Here is a 5,579-nt window from a genome sequence, read left to right as displayed (position 1 = left end):
TCACAAATTAGAGGCATTCCGCTGGATAATCGTCTGGTGGAGCAGGCTCGAGCCCTGGTATTCGAAGAGTCGGTGACTTATCGTAATAGATGCACTGAGTCTACCTCACCGCAAACCTCTAGCACCACATATGGCAGTGTTCCTTCAACTGGCGATGGGTCTGGCGGGCTAGACAAAGGTACCGGCAACGACAACCAACTGGCCGTTGTTCCTCTGCCACATGTGTTCAAACAGCTACAAGGCGCTCTGTCTCCGTACCAGCAATCGTCTGCCCAGTGTGCGCCTGCTACACAATTGTCCCCTGGCCCCACCAGTAACCGTCCTACCATACCACATGCCACAGCCTCTCAACATCACCCCCCAGGCTGGTCATCTCAACCTACCAGTGAAACGGCTTTAACCCAGGTGCTCATGCAAAACAGCCCAGCCACTTAAATGGCATCCTTACTCCATCATCTCACTTCCCCTGCCCTGGCCAATAACCCTGGCCTGCTCCCACCTCAGACGGACCTATCCCAGCTGTTGCTAGCTATTATACCCCATCTATCCACGATCAACATCCATCAACCCCCTGCGGACCCACTCCATTGTGGTTCTCACCCATCCTTTGCACCTATTAGCAATCACTCGTACCAACAACCTCCTAGCTCATCCAGTACCTTAACATTTAACCAAAGCCTAGCCCTCATCCAAACCTTCCCCCTCAACCAAAGCCCATACACACACACCCACACTACTCCAACCATCCTGATAGAGCCCAACACCCCTAACCAAGGCCCAGATCAGACCCTGGCCATCACCACCACTAGTTATGACTACATAACAATCCACCCATCCACCATTTCCCCTGATACATCTTCATCTCCAACAGGGGATAGAAAAGGACAAAAGTAGAGACGTCCCACTAATCCTCTCCAGGCCAAAACGAAAATAAAGAAGCAGAGAAGTATTGAAGGTCTTAGAAGTCCACCCCTAGGCCAAGATGAACTCGGTGAGCATTTTTTATCCTATACCCCCGCGGATGCTGTCGACCCACAACCCCGCGGGAGACCATGAAACTGCTAAGCTGGAACTACAGGGGCTTGGGGAGACCCCAGACAGTTCGGTCTCTGAGAAACCTCTCCAAATTGGAAAAGCAGGACATCATCTTCTTAATGGAAACTAAAAGTGGTAGGAAGAGAGTGAATCAGCTCAAGCGACAGTTACGAATGCAGGATTGTTATATTTTACCTACTGAAGGCGCGACTGGAGGCCTACCTCTTTCATGGAAGGACCCTTCACACATTTAGATTCTTCAAGCTAATCAGCGCTTCATTGACTACTCGGTGTCTTTACCAGGAGGGAAATCTTTTTTGCTCACCTGTGTCCATGGAGATCCTATTAAAGCAAACAGGCAAAGAGTTTGGGAGGCTCTAATTAGCCTTAGTGAAGGGAGGGATGACAATTGGCTAGTCATGGGAGACTTCAACTCCTTCTTGCAGTGGAAAGAAAAGGATGGGGGCAGTTGTAAAGGTAGCCGAGACATTTTCCATTTTGGGGAGATGGTGGAGAAAAGCAAGCTCATTGATCTTGGAGCTTAGGGCCCATTATTTACCTGGAGCAATAGACGTACTGGCCCTGCCAATATTCGTATTAGACTCGACAGAGCGTTTTTGAACGCTTCTTGGAGGACTACCTATCCGGAGGCTGTGGTTTTCACTCATGCAGCTGTGGGTTCAGACCACTGCCCGTTGTTGATCGACACCGATGGGAAGCCTTCCAGGGGGATTCGACCATTTAGATTCCAGAGCATGTGGTTACGACATTCGGAGTGTAGGAAGGTGGTAACATCGGCATGGGAACGAGCCCCCCCACCCCCCAAGGTGTTTTAACTAACAAATTAGATGCCTGCAGGAACTCTCTAAAGGATTGGAACTCTCAGGTGTTTGGTCATCTTCAAACAGTCATTTCCAACCTCCGAAGGGAGCTTGCTATTCTCTAGAATCAAAAGGTTCATGAAGCTTGTCCATTACAGGAAACGGCCATCTCCAAGGCTTTGGAAGAGGCACTTGCCCGAGAGGAGGAGTTTTGGTTTCAGAAGTCAAGAATTGATTGGTTGCGCTGTGGTGATCGAAACACAAGCTTCTTCCATGCCTCCACCATCCAACGCCGTCAACAAAATAGAATTCTTAAAATTCGTTCGGAGGATGGCACGTGGATCGCTTCTAAACCTCAGATCTACAAGGCCTTTGAGGATTATTATACCACTTTATTCACTTCAGAAGGCTGTGATGATGTAGCCCTTACCTCTGTCCTTCAGGCAATCAATCCCTGCATCTCCCCTTCGAACAATGCCCTACTGGAGGTCACCCCCACCATTGACGAAGTAAGGAAGGCCCTATTTGCAATGGCTTCTTCTAAGGCTCCGGGTATCGATGGCTTTCCCCCCCCTCTTTTTCCAAACGTATTGGGACCTCATCTCTGCCGACCTTTTCTCTTTTGTTACCACTGTTTTTGCTACAGGGTCTCTTCCTCCCAATTGCAATGACACTATTATCACCCTGATCTCAAAAACAACAGTACCGGAGGAGATCGATAACTTCAGGCCTATCAGTTTATGTGGGGTAGCAGTAAAAGTTCTCAAAAAATTATTGCCACTTGGCTGCAATCAATTCTGCCTCAGCTGGTGGCTACTACCCAATCAGCCTTCGTACCTGGCAGACTAATATCAGATAACATATTCACAGCCCATGAGGTCTTCCAATATGTCAAGAAGAAGTTGGTGATCCTCAAATTGGATATGAAAAGGGCATATGACCGTATTGAGTGGCACTTTTTGGGTAATATCCTTCACCGATTTGGTTTTAGCTCTAAATTTGTTACCCTAATTATGAATTGTGTCTCCTCTGTTAGCTATTCTATCATGATTAATGGTGCTTTAAGGTGTTCGGTGCAGCCCTCTAGGGGTATTAGACAGGGAGACCCACTGTCCCCTGCACTTTTTGTTATTTGCTCCCAAGCCTTGAGCAGCCTCATTGCCAAAGCACAAGGAGAAGGTTTGCTTCATGGTATTCAAGTCCGAAATAGGGGGAAGGCTCTAGCTCATTTATTATTTGTCGACGACAGCCTTCTCTTCTCGAAGGTCAAATTGCATGAGTTGTATAATTTAAAGGACCAGATGGAGATTTTCTGTAGAGCGAGTGGGCAATCTATTAATAGAAAAAAGTCCAGCCTTTGCTTCAGCCCCAACACGGCTACCAAGATCAAAAGATGGTTCTCCAGAGTGTTTAAGTTCCCTTATGGTGATGGACCAACGAAATATCTTGGTGTTCCAGCCACCATTGGAATCAATAAAACTCAAGTTTTCCATGAAGTAAATGACCGTATGGGTAAGAGGATTAATGGCTGGTCTCAAAATTTACTCTCCTTCGCGGGTCATGAGGTGCTTTTGAAATCAACAGCTCTACCTATATCCACATTTACCTCCACTCATTTTAAACTGTCGGCGTCTATCCACCAAAAAATTAGAAGTGCGGCTTCCCATTTCTTCTGGAGTGGTAATGCTGGAACAGGAAAAACTCACTGGCTTTCCTGGGGTAAACTCTGCCAGCCTAAATCTACAAGAGGTATTGGCTTCAAGGACCCAGAGCTACAAAACAAGGCGCTATTGGCCAAGGCAGCATGGCGGTTATTCTCAGATCCTACCTCTGAGTGGGCCTTGTTTAGGAAGCAGGTCTATTTTCCAAACTTTGATTTTTTAAATGCAAAATTGGGCAACAAAGCTTCTTGGGGGTGGAGGAGCATCTTAGAGGGGAGGAAGGCGTTACAAAGGGGGCTGATTTGGTAGATTGAGCATGGTTGGTCGGTGGATATTTGGGAGGACCAATGGGTTCCAACGTTGCATGGTTTCAAAATTCCCAGCCACTGTCGAATCGCAACACCTTTCCACAGAGTCTCCGATCTTATTCTTGTGGACTCCAACACTTGGAATGTGGCTCTCATTGATACCCTCTTTCCACAAGCCATTAAAGCAGCCATACTGCAAATCCAACTTCCAATGTTTCCTGTGGAGGATCACCTTATTTGGGGAGGTGATAAAGGGGTATTTTCTTAGTCAAGTCGGCATATAATATTCTTGCAGCTGGGGACAAACTTAAGATCATAAGTTCTCATTCCTCTTCCAGTGGTAACAAATGGAGTCGCACCCCAAAGGATCACTGGAAGGCTATTTGGCGTATGGTTTCCCTTCCAAAAATTAATTCTTTCCTTTGGAGAGCTACAGCTGATGGCCTCCCTACGAGGGAGGAGCTGGCTAAGCGGCATATATCTATTGACCCACAATGTTCCCGGTGTGAAGACGCCACTGAGACTATAGAGCATATACTCCTTCATTGCCCCTATGCCCAATCGGTGTGGTTTGGAAGTCCGATGGGCCTGCGTGTGGCAAATACTGAGTTTTCCTCATTCTCGGAGTTTATTGGGGCTTGGAAGGATTTTCAGAAATATGGTAAGAAGGAAGGTAGAAGTATGGAAGGGCTGGTTAGTTTCATTCTGTGGTACCTTTGGAAGAGCATAAATGACCTTATATTTAGAACAAAAAACTGGTCTCCCACGGAGGTAATTTCCGGAGCCATACAGGCCTTTTCAGAGTTTCAGGAGGCCCATAAGCCTACAAATTCATCTGCTCCAAGTGTTCAAGACAACTTGCCCCACCTCACTAATTGGGTGCCCCCTCCGGCGAATTGTTTAAAGATTAACTGTGATTCTTCGAGAGACCCCAAATCAGGGAGGACTGGGGTGGGAATGGTTGTGCGCACCTCAACTGCTAAAATTTTGGTTGCGAAGTCAAAAGTGGTGCATTTCAGTGAGATTCAGGTTGGCGAGGCTTTGGCCATTCGAGGAGGGCTCTTAGAAGGTATCGGTCAAGCTGTAGATCACCTCATTATTGAATCCGATAACAAGGCGTTATTGGCTACATTAACGACCCACATGCCTTGGTTCCTCTCAACCTGTAAGCAGTTATTAAAGATATCAAGCACCTATCTTCTTATCTACTCTCCTGCAGGTTCTCTTATGTTCCTAGAGAGTCCAATGCCTTGGCTGACTCTTTAGCAAGGAAAGCCTCGTCGTTAGGATGTACGACGGTATGGCCTAACTCCACTCCGTGGCTAATGGACTTATGTAAGCCGTTAGTGGCGTGTCTATAAATTTAGTCTTTACCAAAAAAAACCTAAAACGCCCATAACTATCTTTCCTCTTCCACCGCTAGCACCACCACCACGACACCACCATCATCATCGCCATCACTGCCGTCACCACCTCCTCCTCCATTGCCTCTGTTTTGAGTGTTTATAGTGTTGCTCAAACGGCTTATTGAAACTCTCCTTGAAATTATTTTGAACGGAGGAGTTGTAGGAAGTAGCCACACGGGAACGTTGTGGACACTCTAATTTAACCAGTTTTCCATCCAATATGTCTGGCGAAGACATTTGAATAGTTCATCCTAGAGGTTGCAGTGCAAAGTATATCAATTATTTTAGGGTTTTAGTTGTTTGGTGATCTATGAAAAAAGCAATTAAATTGAATCATTCATCTATAAA

Source organism: Telopea speciosissima, chromosome 5 (genome assembly GCF_018873765.1).
Source record: "Telopea speciosissima isolate NSW1024214 ecotype Mountain lineage chromosome 5, Tspe_v1, whole genome shotgun sequence".
NCBI classification, from domain to species: domain Eukaryota; kingdom Viridiplantae; phylum Streptophyta; class Magnoliopsida; order Proteales; family Proteaceae; genus Telopea; species Telopea speciosissima.
Note: the sequence above shows the minus strand (reverse complement) of the source record.